General features: G+C 40.3%; 1 protein-coding gene across 4 annotated transcripts in view; it reads right to left on the reverse strand.

Moving 5' to 3' along the window:
- Positions 1-18,381, reverse strand: part of myo16 (myosin XVI) — a 221,366-nt gene that overhangs the window by 160,046 nt on the left and 42,939 nt on the right. The gene's annotated exons all lie outside the window — the stretch shown is intronic.

Here is an 18,381-nt window from a genome sequence, read left to right on the forward strand (position 1 = left end):
TGTACTCTGAGCAGTGATGATAATCAGACACCAGCGGAGGAGAGAGAGCATGACTGATGCTTTCAATCTGCTCTGGGAGAGATAACTATCTGCTTACAGCATTACACCTGTTACAAACGGACACTGAAGAACACGTATGCCATACTTCATTGAGGCGATTTGCATATTGTCTGGTTTACTCTGTATTACACTGTGGGGCACATGCGAGGGGAGGGGTGAGATGTTAAACAAAGTGGCATATGGAATGCGTGAACTTCAGAAGAGCAGTTTTAAGTCTAAATAAAGCCTCAGGACAAAGACAAAAACAGAGAGAAAGACATGAACTGTTGATCCCAAACCACAACTGACTTAAAGGAACACTCCACCCATTTGCATTAAGCTTTGCATTGTTAGAAACCCAGTCATACTATTGAATGGTCGTGCAACACGCTCTCATTTTCCCCTGAGACGGGAGAAATCCGTATTTACCTCTTAACACTTCCCCCCACAATGACGCAAAAATTGTAATTTTACATCATTGTCGGAGGAAGTGTAAGGGGGGGGATTTCTGTTGAGACTACAAGCACTAGTTCCCACCCTTTCAAACCCACCCATAGGGGGTTGGACCTAATACGCTAACAGACCTATCACAGATCAGTTCCAGTGCGTTTGATTTCCAATGCCATCCTCTTTTTCCCGGACATGTCCAGCCGTCGAGATCGTCCAAAATGTCCGGGATTCGGCTTTTGCTTTCTGCGGTCGCCATTCATTGTTTACATGCACACCTTTTGTTTCAATCTAGCTGAATTCATTCCGATTGGTGAATCTGAATGTAGTGTTTACATGAACGCTAAACAAGTGATCGGTTGATGTGCGTTTTAACATTGCTAAGAAAATTCCCGCTCCTCCGTGAGAGATGCGAGACCGATGCGTCTCAGTAATGACGCCACCGGCCTCGCGCCGTTCTCCCGCACCCCTCAGCCTCGTCCTGCTCGCCACAGTAAACATGATGAATGGCGACTGTAGAACGCAAAAGCCGAATCCCGGACATTTTGGGCGATCTCGAAATCCAGGGCAAACTCATCACAGAGACTCGCTAGTAGCTTACATAGACTGTAGCTTAGCTTTGTTGTTGTCAACTGCCCTCTCTTACCGGTAGGCGTGGCTTGGGAGTGGCCTCCTAGGGCAGCGAAGCAAGTGCATTCTGGGAGTTGTTGTCCTTCATCCACATAAGCCAAAAATACATTTTCTGGCTTTTCTCAGTCTAGAAAGCTCCAAATTCAAAAATAATTTCACATTTCTTCTACATAAATGACCTATTTTAAATACACATTCATCTTTCCAGAGGTAAAGTGTCCCTTTAAGGGCAAACTAGACTAAACAAGTCAAGAATAATATATTACTGTTTAATTGTTAAATGTATCCTATTGCACACCAAATCATATTTTATATATTTTATATTAATCACAAAACCGAACACATAAACACATATATACATATATATATATATATATATATAGTGTGAGGAAAATAAGTATTTGAACACCCTGCTATTTTGCAAGTTCTCCCACTTGGAAATCATGGAGGGGTCTGAAATTGTCATCGTAGGTGCATGTCCACTGTGAGAGACATAATCTAAAAATAAAAATAAAAAATCCAGAAATCACAATATATGATTTTTTAACTATTTATTTGTATGATACAGCTGCAAATAAGTATTTGAACACCTGTCTATCAGCTAGAATTCTGACCCTCAAAGACCTGTTAGTCTGCCTTTAAAATGTCCACCTCCACTCCATTTATTATCCTAAATTAGATGCACCTGTTTGAGGTCGTTAGCTGCATAAAGACACCTGTCCACCCAATACAATCAGTAAGAATCCAACTACTAACATGGCCAAGACCAAAGAGCTGTCCAAAGACACTAGAGACAAAATTGTACACCTCCACAAGGCTGGAAAGGGCTACGGGGAAATTGCCAAGCAGCTTGGTGAAAAAAGGTCCACTGTTGGAGCAATCATTAGAAAATGGAAGAAGCTAAACATGACTGTCAATCTCCCTCGGACTGGGGCTCCATGCAAGATCTCATCTCGTGGGGTCTCAATGATCCTAAGAAAGGTGAGAAATCAGCCCAGAACTACACGGGAGGAGCTGGTCAATGACCTGAAAAGAGCTGGGACCACCGTTTCCAAGGTTACTGTTGGTAATACACTAAGACGTCATGGTTTGAAATCATGCATGGCACGGAAGGTTCCCCTGCTTAAACCAGCACATGTCAAGGCCCGTCTTAAGTTTGCCAATGACCATTTGGATGATCCAGAGGAGTCATGGGAGAAAGTCATGTGGTCAGATGAGACCAAAATAGAACTTTTTGGTCATAATTCCACTAAACGTGTTTGGAGGAAGAAGAATGATGAGTACCATCCCAAGAACACCATCCCTACTGTGAAGCATGGGGGTGGTAGCATCATGCTTTGGGGGTGTTTTTCTGCACATGGGACAGGGCGACAGCACTGTATTAAGGAGAGGATGACCGGGGCCATGTATTGCGAGATTTTGGGGAACAACCTCCTTCCCTCAGTTAGAGCATTGAAGATGGGTCGAGGCTGGGTCTTCCAACATGACAATGACCCGAAGCACACAGCCAGGATAACCAAGGAGTGGCTCTGTAAGAAGCATATCAAGGTTCTGGCGTGGCCTAGCCAGTCTCCAGACCTAAACCCAATAAAGAATCTTTGGAGGGAGCTCAAACTCCGTGTTTCTCAGCGACAGCCCAGAAACCTGACTGATCTAGAGAAGATCTGTGTGGAGGAGTGGGCCAAAATCCCTCCTGCAGTGTGTGCAAACCTTGTGAAAAACTACAGGAAACGTTTGACCTCTGTAATTGCAAACAAAGGCTACTGTACCAAATATTAACATTGATTTTCTCAGGTGTTCAAATACTTATTTGCAACTGTATCATACAAATAAATAGTTAAAAAAATCATACATTGTGATTTCTGCATTTTTTTTTTTTTTTAAGATTATGTCTCTCACAGTGGACATGCACCTACGATGACAATTTCAGACCCCTCCATGATTTCTAAGTGGGAGAACTTGCAAAATAGCAGGGTGTTCAAATACTTATTTTCCTCACTGTATATACCTATGTGTGTGTGTGTGTGTGTGTGCGCGTGTGTGCGTGTGTGTGTGTGTTATATAAAGCACCCAAGATGAATTTCTACATTAAACATCATGGCATCAGTTCCTGGTGACTTTGCCAGAAGAACAAATATTTTATAATATTCTACTTTCTTCCCCATTTCAACATCTCTCGCCAAGATCTGCAACAGAATGGGATGCAAAAAATAGAATTATCATCCTTCCAGTCTTGTTTCTTTCTTCGTTCTGAACTTCATAGAGGAAAGCAGCAGCCAGGCTCCCTCTTCTCTGCTGACTCAGTCTCTACTCTGATAAGATTGTGAATATAAAAGAGATTTTAAAAGAAGCTCTGGCACTGCAGTTAAATAAGCCTTTGGTTGTAAAAGGATCCAATTACCCTAAAATCAGTTCCATAGCTTCACTTCTTTTGTCTCTCCCCAGGAACGCTACTGTAGAAGAGCTAAGAAGAGCTACGACACAAACCCCGGAGGAACCAGATAACATCTTCACACTCCTGGTCTCTCACCCAACATGTGAAAACCATCATTAAATGTGCATTTAAACCCAACACCACAAGGGAGGCTACAGTTCTGTAATTCTCAATATAAAGCATCAAGAGGATTGAGAAAACCCTTTTTGCCACATTCATCTTCTAACCTACACGTAAATACACACCTTAACACTTTCAAAACTGATAGCTCCTCAAATAAGTGCTATAATTCCTGCACTTTCTAAGCCTTCAGATTTGAATGCAGTACCATGAACATTTGCCCTTCAAATGCACGGCAATGTCAGACAGACTTAGAGCAGTAGGGAATCCCACAGCACCATTCAACATGGATGTGAAAGACATTCTCCTCGTTTAAAGCCTTGAACACAATCCACAAGACTCAACCATAAGCTGAAGTCAGTGAAACATTCCCAGAACCTCCCTCCCAACACACATGCAGAGGAAGCATGAACGCAATTCCATTAACAAAGGGAATTAGCTGCAAGCTTTCATCTCGCCATCAGCCTGCTATCAGTGAGCCACAGATATGTGGGACAGTAGCACATACAGTATAATCACAGGACTGTATGGCACAGGCTTGGAACTCTATATTTCGGAGAGACTCCCATTTCTTAGTCACGGAATCAAACGAGCATGATCCAAACTCAGCCAAGAGTGAAGATCATGTGGATTAAAGGCGCACAGAGGAATACTGACCCACTACATTCTGCCTGGCAATGGTAATGGCTTGCAGTTCCATTTAGAGAAATTATAAAGGGAGATTAGAAGCCAGTGGTTCGCTTGCAAAGTAGAAGAGCAAGAATTGAGAAATAAATTGCAACGTCTGGATTGAACACATCTGGCAACAAAGAAGCAAGAATTTTAATGTAGGTCAGGACATAGAAGGCATTAGGAATCAATTGCGGGTGGCTGTGAAAGAAGCACATTGACATGTTTACAGAGTACACTGAAAAGGGTGTCTGGTTTTACAAGGCTAGAGGCAGAGTTAAAGAAACAATTCACCCAAACATGAAATTTTTTTAAACATCTATTATATTTGCATGTTTAGTTGTCGCATGTAGTTAAAACTAGCTGGCTAAAATAAATTAGGTTGTTGAAACTGCAAAAATTAAATTGAGATAGTTTTAGTAGCATCAGCAAAAATAGGACTTATACAATAACATATACAAACCAATCAATGTTTTGCCTTGTGCACCATCATTTTCCAACTAATGTGTTTATGGATGCATTGTTATCTGATATTTATATATTTATTTTATATACTGGTAAATTTGTATTTTTGTTTTTTACCTGTAAATTGGACAGTTATTATACAGAAAACTTACATGTTTTACATGTCTTAAATTTACATGTTTTTGTATTGGGTCAGTAAAAATGTTGGCAAGAAATCTGAACTAATGGCCCAACTTGAGTCTAAAATCCTTACTGGTAAGCCCTGCTAAGCTATCATCTGGCTTCATAAGATTTGGAACATTACATACACAAGTCGTGATGTCATGATCGATGATCGATGTCATCTGTTGATGAATTATTGCAATCAAATTATATTAAATAGTATAACATATAGTTACAAAAGTCATGCAAACCAAGGCAACATTACTGTATGACTGTGTACCTGCAAAATTAATTCAATACATTCCCAGTGGTGAGGAACAGAAAGCAGGTTTGGACATTAGTAGAACAGCAGCATAAGCCAAATGGCACAAATGGGATGCTGCTGTATTGCCGGTCCCAGCATGAGACTAATGAACCAGGAATGAACTCCTGCATCTCTCTTGGTTTCATCTCTTTCTTTAGCTGTCCTCCATTGCGGTTTCACTTTTAAACTTCCTCTCTGTCTAACAAAGCCATCAGGCGTCTTTCTTTTCCTTTTTACAATTACATTCACCCCTGTTTTTTATTCAACCATTCAATCACCAACATTTCCAGCTCTGTTTCTTCTTGAACTCATTCACTGCTGTCTGCTTCTTACTGGCTTCTTTATGGCCTACGCTGACACAGTCCATAACTGTTTTATAGAGGACTGCATTAAGTCAAACACAGCCATCACCCACACACACCCACACACAGAAATTTGTTACAGACGCAGCCCTCTGCTGAAAGATATTTTGTATCTATAATGAAGCAGACATGACTAAGTGCTCACACAAAAACTCGGCAGTAAAAAGTTGCTCTTGTTCTTTTGTCTACTTAATCAAATAAGAATGTAAAAATACAAAGGTCAATGGAATATTCTATTTGGGTGGGAGATTAAATGTAAACAGAGATATTGGATAAGAGAAGTGTCTTAAGTGAGGGTACAGATGTGGTACAAATATACGTCCCCCTTATGCTGCCAAAACATTTCTGATTCGCCAAGGCATTAGAGCTTGGACATTAAATTGATGCATCACAATTCGTGGATCGATTCTGATATTTTCAGAATGCATTGCGAATTTCTCTTGAATCGATTCTGAGCTTAGTCTTTAACAGCAGATGGCGCTCTAGGCTAGTTTTTAACCACACGCTCAAATGCTCACGAAGAAGAGCGCTCGTACGTTTGGCTAAGTCTGAGAATGTACTCGCACCTCAGAAAGCTTTTATGACGCGAGATTAATGTAAACAGCCCACTGCAAATACCCTTCTAATTCACTTCAACCACCAATTTATTGTCACAGCCTTACAAGGCATGGACTCGACAAGACCTCTGAATGTGTCCTGTAGTAGTATCTGGCACCAAGACATTAGCAGCAGATCCTTTAAGTCCTGCACTTTGCAAGGTGGGGCCTCCATGGATCGGATTCGTTGGTCCAGTAAATCCTGAAGATCAGGGATGGGCAACTTTGGTCCTGGAGGGGCACTGTCCTGCAGAGTTTAGCTCCAACCCTACTCAAACACACCTGAACAAGCTAATCAGCATCTTATGATTATTAGAAAGCTACAGGCAGGTGAGTTTTATCAGGGTTGGAGCTAAACCCTGCAGGACAGTGGCCCTCCAGGACTGAAGTTGCCCATCCCTGCCATAGATGCTCAATCAGATCGAGATCTGGGGAATATGGATGCCAAGGCAGCACCTTGAAATCTTTGTCATGTTTCTTAAACGATTACTGAACAATTTTTGCAGTGTGTGCATCATCTTGCTGAAAGAGGCCACTGCCACCAGGGAACACCATTGTCTGGTCTACAACAAACTTAAGCTAGGTAGTACAAGTTAAAGTAACAAAGTTACAAAGTTTCCCAAAAGAACATTCATTGCCCAGAGCACTTCCAAAGGCCTGCCTTCTTCCCATACTGCATCCTGCTCTCATCTCTTCCCCAGGTAAATTACATACACACCCAGCCATCCACATGATATCAAATAAAACATGATTCATCAGATCAGACAACCTTCTTCAACTGCTCAGTAGCCCAGTTCTGGTGTCACATGCTCCTTGTAGGCACTTTCAGCGGTGGACAGGGGTCATCATGGACACTCTGACTAGTCTGCGGCTACACAGCAAACTCTGATGCACTGTGGCACCTTTCTATCATGGGCAGCATTAAGTTTTTCAGCAATTTACAGTAGCTCTTCTGTGTGATCTGACCAGATGGGGCTAGCCTTCACTTCCCACGTGCATCACTGAGCCTTGGGTGCCCATGACCCTAACACCTGTTCACCACTGTCCTTCCTAGCACAACTTTTGGTAGGTACTACTAACCACTGCATACCAGGAACACCCCACAAGACTTGCCGTTCCGGAGATGCTCTGCCATTAAATTTAGCCCTTGTCAAATTCAGGCCTTTCACATGGAATGATTTTTGTGAATGCAAGGTGCAATGTCAGAAGACATATTTTTGAAAAGTTTAACTTGAGAATAGGGCTGGGACGGTATGGATTTTTTCTTACCGTGGTTGAAAAGCACGAAATTCCCGCGGTATAGCGGTAAACCGCTTTAAACCGCAATGCTTTTTTTTTTTTTTTTTTTTTTTCGATGATGATGGTGACGAGCTCAGACCCACGGTAGGCATCATGTGACCGCGGTATTGCGGTAATGCAGTAACCGCCCCAGCCCTACTTGAGAACGCAGTGTCATGAACGAGACGCTAAAAAAGACTCACGTGCAATGCAACGGTTACACATGCACGTCTACATGGAAAATCAGTGGAAAAGCAGCACGATGGAATGCAAAAACATGTTAAGTGTGAACTGCCTCCTCCAAATCATTTTAAACTGTTGATTTTATACAGTATACACAAAACTTGTGGCATAAACTTATTTAGAACTGCTGTCAAATGTAGCCTATTTTGTACAGTACTGATATTCAAACACAAGCAGTGCATCATGGGTGCTGGCTGAGTTGGTGACACCTCTGACAGATATGTCACTCATGTGATTGAACGAGTCATGAAGAGGCAATGAATGACAGGAATGGTGGTATAAAGAGGGAGATGTGTGAGGTTTCCTCCTTATTCTGGGTAGCTTCTGTGTCTCTGCTTCTAGGCTGTCAGGTATTGATTTACACTGGAATATCTTATGAGCTTCTGTTAATATAAGAGGCATGGGAATAAGAAAGCATAAATTAGACAGAGTGCACTCTCTCTTTGCCTTTCTAACATAAACATACTCAGTTTCTTGAACACAGAGGATGCACTGTAGACATGAAATGCTAGGAAATGTTCATATAGTGACAAATCATTATGGTTATCAATATTATTGTTAAAATGCACTGGAATAATTTCACCTATGTCGAAAACCAGCAAACAACATAAAATTAGCAGCACTATGCACATTTTCTTTGCATAAACATAATAATATTAAATAATAGTGGTGCAACAGATCACAAAACTCACGGTCCAGATCATATTACGTTTTTTGAGTCACAGATTGGGTAATTCTTCAGACCATTACATTTTAAAAAGTAACTTTGCTTTCCATTTATTTCTTAAAGCACACACTAATACCACAGAAACAACTATTAGCTTAACTAGTCAGAACACTCAGAATCAGAAACTGCTGCATAACATAACAGAACACATTTACCATTATGAATTATGATACCACTTGGTCTGTTGGTTCGTTAGTCCATTGGGTCGAGTTGCTTTCTCACCTCAACCGAACCGCTCCAGAGTTCGTTTTCAATCGGGCCGAGACCACCTCGTTCAGGCGATCTTGGAGCGATTGTTTTGGTGCGAATCCGAGCGTGACTGCTGTGTTCACACATGCCTAAACCAACCGAACTAAGGGAGACAAAAGGCACCAGGTTCCAAAACAAACGCTCCAAACGAGTCAGGTGTGAAAACGCCCTTAGAGCTGAAAGAATCTTTACAAGAATTAAAATATGGAAGGGTAATACTAACTGCCTGGAATATATTGTGGTTTATCGTTAAATTGGTAACGGTTTCCTCCCTAATGCACGGACTCTAGAAATCCCTTCCTTTTCCCCCCTCACAAGACAGATGGAATCAGACAAACCAGAATGTGAAAGACTTCAGTAAGCATGCACTTGTCTCCTCTACTACATATCAAACCTTGAGGGGGCTCTGAGAAGAGCACTAGTGGCACGCATAAACACAATCACACTCTACAGGTACACACACGCACACACAGACAGACGCACAGTGTTCTGCTGGCTTTGCACCGGAGTGTGCGACCTTGCGCATTCTCTCACGGTTTGCCTCTGGCACTGGCCATCTCTGCTCAAACACACAGGAAGAGTAAAGGTGAGGGGAAGAAAGGGAGGTGTAAGTGATAGCACAAGGTACTTTCCATGCATACAGCACACTTTAATGTATTCAAGTATTAGAGGTACAAATCTATCTTTTTCCATTGTGAGAACTTGGATAGAAGCACAGATTTTTTTTTTTCTTTTTTTTTTTTACACTGAAACCCTGAAAAGGTTTTTAATTTAGCAAAAAAAAAAAAAAAAGTTTATACAATTTGGGTAGTTGAACTTGGTATGCTGTTCAGGTTGTTGTGTTCACAGCTGAAAAAAAGCCGAATTAAAGTTCTTCGGCAATGAGCTTTTTCTTCTTTTTTTTTTTTTTTTGGTTGCTGAAATTTCAGTGCATCACTTGTCTGATCAACTGATACCTAGCTATAAAAACGAATATGAAAAGTAGCTAGTTCAAAGACGTCAAATGTCTGTACCCCCACCACCCACCTTAAAGTCCCCATCAAGTCAAAATTGAAGTTTTTTGGCCTTAGTATGAATATTACTCTTCCTGTTATCTATAAGGTAGTTGCTCCAAACCAATAACTCACATTTAGAACGCATAATCATTCAAAACTTACAATCTGTCAGTCTCACTTCTGCCAATATGCATCAATGATGCTCTCTAGAATCTGAAGCATCCCGCCCCCTATATTTATAAATAGATGCTGAAGCTGCGGCTAAAATTTGTCAATTGTCCACACATTTACTATTTTCTACATGGTAAATGGCACGTAGTGCACTATATAGAGGATAGGGAACGATTCAGACAGTGTATACTTTCCATTGGGGTGAATGAAGTCTGGTTTTATGTTAGTGTTGCGCAAACTGCCGCAGCGATAGCACAGCCTGCTCCGGTCCAGAGACACAAAAGCACAGAGCGGATCATAAGCGCGAGTTGGCGCAGAACACAAAACGTATCGGATCCATTTGAATTCTGCAGAGAATGCTATATATTTTAAAGCGACATGGAGGAGAAACCGTTAGAGATTAGGAGGAAACTGCGGCTTTAAAAAGCTCAACGGCTCTGGCCAAGCTGTGATATAAATGAAACGCTATTTGCTATTTTAAGGGGAGGAGCTGTTCAATATGTCCCACCTTGTCTTCCTGTTTCAGTGGAAATGACATCAACACATTGAATAGTGTTGCGTGTTTCAAGGCACTTCAGTGGGTCTTTAAATTAAGATTTTGAACTGTCCCACCTTCTTAACGGTTTCCAAAAAAAGACAATTTGACAATACATTAACTAATAATCAGGTCACTGTAGTAAATAACTTATTTAACTATTAACTCGGGTATTGTTTATCATTTTGTGCTAAACCAGGTTATCACACGATTCCCCTCCCATTACAAGATAATAACCAACAATTCTTAAAATTAACATCAGTAACATAGATCATTTGGATCTTTTGTACAACATGACAATTACATAGTCTTATTCAATTTCCCATTTGTACACAAATTTTAGTGTTGCCAATTCATCCAGCTCAACCACTCAACCTTGTTACCCAATTTAAGTTAAAAAAAATACATATCAAACAAACATTTGTCTTTAATTTATGGGAAATATAACTTTACCAAAAACTGCAAACCAATATTTGATTCAAACTAGCAAGCAGCCACCGCTTAGTTTTGGATAGATCTACCGGTTACTTAGACCTTGTATATTGTTAATATTGGTAACAGGGTTACAAATGTCATATGAAATGAGCTGGAAATAAAAATCGCTCATAAATATTAGTTTGACTTTGACCTCCTGAGGTTGACAAACAACATTTAATGTAGGTTATGCAACATCTTTTTTCTTTTTTTTTCTGTACTCAATAAACAAAAAAATTATAATTAAACCGAGCAAGAGCATAATATAATCCACTAAAAGCAACAGAGGTGGTGTGTGGGTGTGTGTTCAAATGAGCAAAACATACAGAGGGGAAAACAAGCAATGGAGATGAAGGAGAATTAGACTATCTGAATAAAGATGAAAAGAGAGGGGTGGCAAAGGGACGAGTTTAACAACTGCCTTTCATCTGCAGCTGGCAACACAAACGCTTCCTGATTACCACCTTCTCCCACATCAGCATCTTCATCCTCCCAGCCACCACTGCAACATCCGTTTGGGTCTAAAACATCCCTTCCCTCGCTCCCTTATCCTACCTGACACTCTCATGTTCACAACCACACACACATCACCACAAATACAAAGATACACACGAGTGAGGGATCCTGCAGAGGCTGTCAGACTGTCACCCACCAGCTGTCTGTCTGAAAGCAGGCAGACTCCCATAGGAGGTCCCTACACACACCGGTCAACTTTTACATTGCTGCAGCATCCTCCTGCAACTTCACACATACACACATGCACAAAAAGTCACCAAAGCCAACCCATCATCATGATGACATCTCATCATCCAGCCTCACTGCACAGGATGGATGGATGGATGGATGGATGGATGCATGCATGCATGCATGTGGTGTGTTAAACACATGCATTAAGCACCCATGAATTTGACCTGCATCAGATACACACCCTAAATCACACACAATTCCTCCTGCCTCTCAATCACTCTAGCAAACGCACAAAATGACATCATTGACAAATGACATCATTGACGAAATGACATCATTGGCAATGCATGCAAGGAAAGACGCCTCTCTCGCGGCTCGTTACTTACAGCATTTGATGAAATGATAGTGTGACATTTTTCTCCGCAGATCACACAGCTACAGGTTCGTGCTCTCCGGTGCGGTGCTGTAGTAACCGGCGCTATACATCATTCAGAGCCCGGTCTCTGAAATTCGCTTTACCTCCCCGTGCATTATTAAAGGGCGATCGGGTTGCAGAGGCGTTAGTGGTTGTAGTGAAGGAGGAGCGGTGGATAAGGTGACGGTAACCGTTCGCTCTCTCTCCTGCAGTCGCGTCGACTCAACCGAGCCGCTCTATGACCATGACCGCCACACGTGCTATTGTAGCGCCGCTGATTGACGCGTCCTTAACCCCGCCCACCGCTGCACACACACCCCTCGCACACAGAAACGCGCGCGCTCTCGCTTCAGAGAGAGGGGTAAAGAGACGGATGGTGAGGAATGGAAGAGAGAGTGATGAGAGGAGGTAGGATGTTTGGGGAAGGAGAGAGGGAAGAGGGGAGGGGAGCAGGATGAAATTTGGGTTCAGACTGAGGGAGAGAGAGGCTGAGGTAAGTTACTGCAGTGCGGCTATCAGACACTGTGTGCTGGGAGCGACAGATACGACGCGGGAAAATACAACCAAACATATTTCAATAAAGCATGTTTAAGACCAGCTCTTATGTTACCATATAAAGTAAAAAAGTTAACATAATGAAGAATAGGCTACAAACACCAATTTTTGTCTTTATACTTACATCTGTTACAAGTTCCTCTCATCTCAATAGCCACTTTCACACAGCAATCCCGATAAATTACCATAAAATTGCCAGAATAACTTTACTGGTAAATACACATGCTGTTCACACAAGCAACAGCGTTCCGGTAACAGACCATTTACATCAGCTCCAAAATATTGGTAAATTCTGTAATGTCAGTCATGGAAAGTGATCTTCATCCGCCCGCATAAGGAAAAGCGCTTAAGTTGAACTAGCCTATCTGTTCCATTTGACAAAATGTTTTGCTGTCTGAGTGATGGGGGGATGAGCAAACAGAATGCGTTTTTGCTCTTAAAAACACGAGACGCAGATAATAGTATCCAACTGCAGAGCCGCAAAACTGATGAATGGAAAAGAAGGCTGGGTCCCGATCGCGACACTTTGAAAAAGCTGCGAGACATAGCGCAACAGTCAAAGATCATCTTGCACATATTTACTATTAAACTATCAAAAAGCTTAGGCTACTGTAAACAGCGCTGAGTAATCACGTCATCTCCATAAGAACTTTATGATTGGCCAAAAGCAGACTTCGGGCCCTATCTTACACCCGGCGCAATGCAGCGCCAAGCGCGATGCAAGTGTTTTTTGCTAGTTTCAGTCCGACACAGTTATCATTTTCACGTCCTGCACCACGTTGTTTAAAAAGCAAATGCATTTGCGCCCATTTGTGCGCCCATGGGCGTGCTGGTCTGAAAACGAGGTGTATTCTTGTGCATTTTTGGCACGTTGCTATTTTGAGGCAACAGACCAATTGAAACCTGGTCTAAAGTCAGTGGCGCAATATTATTTTTTTGTTATTTAAAAGAGCGTGTTAGTAATGTGCGCCTATAGGCGGGTCCACAATGCGCGTACACTGCTTATTAAACACACAGGAATGCACAGCAGCACACAAACATGGCAAATATTTAAAATAAAAGGATTACAATGTAAAAGATTATTATTGTGTACATAAAGATATGGTGGAATCCGGCTTGACCCGTAGATGATCTGCTTGCGCACTTTTACCTCGTGCACGAGCAGTTCCGTTTGCGCTCTGGAGACGGCTTCGGTCTTTCCACAATCAAATTCCGTCATGTAAATAGCGAATCTGCCATGACGCAAGCGCAACTGGCATTTAAAGGGAATAGGAGATGAGACTCTGATTGGTTTAACGCACGTAAATCCCAAAACACACCCATTACTCATTAAGAGAATAGGGACAACCCTTTTAGACCATTTTCCCATCGTTAAACTAGCAAAAGTAGATTTGGACACGCCCTAAGTGAACTTGCGCCCTGTTCTTTAGACCATGCGCTTAGATCGTTAAAATAGGGCCCTTCTTATGTCAGCGCGTTCTGACTTCATACGTGCTCATAATCTTCATTCCGCGGTCACACAGAGCACATTACCGGTAATTTACTGGTAATGTTACAACTTCCCTTACTGGTAAACTGCCGGAACCAATTTGCCAGTATTTTTTAAAAGGTTCTGTTCACATACATGATCTCTTACCGGTACTTTTACAAGTAAAGACTGTATGTGTGAATGTGGCTAATGACACATACATACATCCTAATGCTGTGGAAGTATTAGGCTATGTTGAGACTGCAGCTAAATGTGACCCAAATCCGATTTAAAAAAACAATATATATATATATATATATATATATATATATATATATATATATATATATATATATATATATATATTTAAGGCTGTTAATAACTTTTTCAAGTCAGATACATAAAAACAGAGATTGATCTAATTTGACACCGAAAAGGAAGACTGATTACCACTATCTAACTGCTGGTTGGTCATACTAGTACTTAAGACACAGTCTCAACGTAATGGCTATGATGTAGCATTGCAAAACATTTGACTTGTATTGCAAAAGTTGCATGTTGCATGGTCCCTGATCTTTTCAATTCCAATTTTTGCCACCTCCATACTGTATGTGGTACTAAATCCGATACAAGTCAAATGTTTTGTAATGCGACCACCACAGTATTATAACATTATAATAACAGTATTATAATGACTGCACTATATACAAGCAAAACACGAGGGCTTGTATCAGAAATGTTTAAAAACTCTTTTTTTCGCATCTTCGACTTTGTTTTTTATATTATCTGCGCATAAATTTGCTGGCTTCCGCGGCAGATCATCACTATAAATAAATACGTAATCACTTACTTTAATGTTCTTCGTGTTTACTCCCGTATGACCATGATCTGTTCGCACTGGGATCTGACATTGGCCACAAATAAACAATGTGAACAATGTGAATGCAGATACAAAAAAAATAATAATAATAATTCTCGGATTTTAGCAATAAATCGGAATTGAGCACTAAGGCTCGCAATGTTAACATAGCCTTAGTTTTGAAATCATGAGCGTTCAGTTCTACAGGCAGGGTTTTTTTTTGTTGTTGTTGTTTTTTGGAGCCAATGAGCTGTAAATGTCATTTGACTACTGACTCTCGTCACTGATTAGCAACAATTAGCAACTGATTAGCGCTGCATCTGAAATTGCATACTGAATAATAGTTACATTTGATTTAAAACTTACTTCATGACCGTTCAAAAAAATATATTATCTTTGGTATAAATGTGTCACTGTCATGTGGCCAGTTCCGTCGCTTCACTGCCATTCACAAATCCTCTCCCATGTCCTCATGGGATATTAAAGTGTCCGTTGGATGCACACTTCAGAATCTCATCGGAAATAATAGGTCATCCGGGTATTTTTCACATACTGTTTTATGAATACTATGAATTCAGACATACAACTTGACTCACATAATGTTTTTCCCCTACTATATGTGACTTCTGTCTGAAACATATATTGCGCATAAACCGACAATTTAAATAAACAGCACAGACAGAATGAAGGAACAAAACCCCCTAGAATGCAGTGTCATTTATGATAAAGGGCATATTTTGTTGTATCTCATTGCTTGCTCTCAGTGTTGACGGGTGCGAGTCCTGACAGCTTAACTGCTCAGCAATAGTGTTTAACTGGCGACAAATTACCTCGGACAAGCTTCCTCTCCCTTCTGCTCTGGGTTAAAACCTTCATGCGTGCACAGGGTCAGGAAATTACAAACACGCAAAGTCTGCAAATTTCATGTGACGTGTGAACGTGAGGTTGTGTAAAGCGCATCAGACTGATTACATTGCATTTCCATCACCGTTTTGACCAGTGAATCTGGTTCACTGTGTGTTGGAGTGTATGTGGGTATGATTGAACATGAATGTATGCATATCTTTGTCTTCCTGCCAAACACCTCCACACAAACCCACACATAAACTCCACTTTAGAGGAAAAAAAACAACCGTGAAAGCAAAAGAAATAAAGACCAAAATAAAGCCTGTCATGTGTATCCAGGTCAGAAATTTAACCCTCTTCTTCCTGCATCTGCTCAGTTTGCCGGGATTCATGTGCAGTAAAATGGGATAGTATAGCCATAGATGGATATTGTAACAATGTCCTATCTGGAGGAGTTTAAAATGATTCCAAGGATCATAAAACCCAAATCACATTAATTCACAAGACTCTAATCCACATTTACAGAGATATTTAACTCATTCTCATGGACCATAAACATATGCTCTAAAGAGTAATGATTGTTTGTGTGGAAGCAGTTCTATCACTATGACCACATCACTAAATAAAAAAACTTAATAAATAATTATTTTGGTGAGAGGGATTTATTTGAAAGGATGCGTCTTTCTTGCTGCTATCATTCGCAGCAGATGCGCAACCCAGCGCCCTTGAGCAGAAGGAATGGAAAAGAAGCGGTATGGGGGAAAGACAGATGGAAGGGTGGATGACAGATAGAGATATGAAGGCAAAAAAGATGAACGAGTGGGCCGAGGAATGGACTGGAGGAATATTTAATGCAGCTTTTTATTTTGATATATTCACTTTGTGACTAGAGACACAGGCGACAGAGATGACTTGACAGAAACATGAAATGTGTGAGAGACTTAAAACGAAATAAAATAAGGAGTGGAAAGTGTTATTGTCCAAAAATTGTAATAAAATCATGTAGATTTTTTTTTTTTTTTTTTTATTCAATGCGATACTTTGCTGCTTTGCTGACTGTTATAGTATCCTAACTGAAATGGAACCTCATTGACTGATTCGGAATGCTCTATACACTTTCAGTCATACAAATAACACTCCTTAAAGAAAGTGTGATTAGAATTTTATACAAATAAAATGTATAGAATTAGTAGAATTTAAGCATTTTGCTAAGCTAATGCGGATGATATGCATTAAAAATACAAATATTGTTGATATAATTGATACTTTTTGGCTTTTTTTATTTTATTTTTTTGCCATGGATTGGGTGGTTTTGAGGATGGATGGATGGAAGTCTGAGCAAACAATAGAGAGTTACTAAAAAGGAAGAAAAACATAAGATTGAAAATTACTGAAAAACGAAGTGGTAAGACATATTCCCATTGGATGTGATCTTCGAGAAGGTCACATTTCATGGATGAGCAATAAAGATTATACATCACTTGAGGGGACAAAAGACCCTTCACCCCATCCTCTTCCACCAGCCAGAATTCACCCAGCAGTTAGAGAGCATTGAATTTTGAGAATGGCCAACACAACCCCACAAGACAAAATAACTGAATTCAAACATTTTCCCACTTACTTGTGTGTTACTAACTCAAGCAACAATGACTGTAGTTTTTATTATTGTTCTGTATAACTCCTTTTGAACAGGATAATTTTTGTAAAATGATCTCTCTTATTTAAAAAAAAAAAAAAAAAACTATTTGAAACATCCCACAGATTTTCAAAGGAGTATGAACACCTATGAAAAAAGATGGGTAAGTAAATTCATGAGCTTTGCTATATGCATTTTTTCCTTTTATTTTTTCAAAAAAAAAACAAAAAAACAATGTAATTCACAGATGACAAAAGATGCACAAGGAATCCCGACATGTCTCTGCCAGTCAGTGCACTTGAGTTCACCTTGGTCAAAGGTCACAGAAGAGAACTGTCTATGCCAGTGAGTCACAACGGAGAAATGAGATGTGATGTTTTCCTACATCTGTGTGTTATGAGAAATGTCAGACCTTCAAGTTGCAGATGAGAGAAAGGGAGGGAGACCGGTCTCCTCTGTCAGACCAATAAAGGATTGGAGAGAAGAGTGTCATTTGAGGTAAATGTCAAGACAGAGAGGGAGGAATAGAGATAGAGAAAGAAAGCATATGAGAGAGAGAAATGAATCTATTTCCAGAAGATGATATGAGGTATGAGTCTCAGCGTAGGTATTGAGCTGTCAGGACTAAGATGGAAAAATACATCTTATCAACAGCTGTCAGTTTCTGGGTAAAGAAGCCACTACAGTAATAAACCAAACACTGATCATGAGTATGAAGGACATGCCACCACAACATCAAAACCTTTGAGAGCGCAGCTGTGTACTGCAAGTCACTATACCTAACTTCAAAACTGAGCAAAAGGGCAAAGTCTAAATTGATTTTAGTTTTACAGTTATAGGCAACCTTGACCCAAAAAAAATAATTTTTTAAAGGTTCCAAACCAGTTATTTATTATTATTATTATTATTATTATTATTGCATATTCTTTTTATTGATCTTATTTTACATTTTGGCTTAGTTTCAACTAATTTTGCATACACACTTAGAGTGTACGATCAGGCAGATAAGGTCATT

This window comes from Abramis brama (genome assembly GCF_963993115.1).
Source record: "Abramis brama genome assembly, chromosome: 8".
Taxonomy (NCBI): domain Eukaryota; kingdom Metazoa; phylum Chordata; class Actinopteri; order Cypriniformes; family Leuciscidae; genus Abramis; species Abramis brama.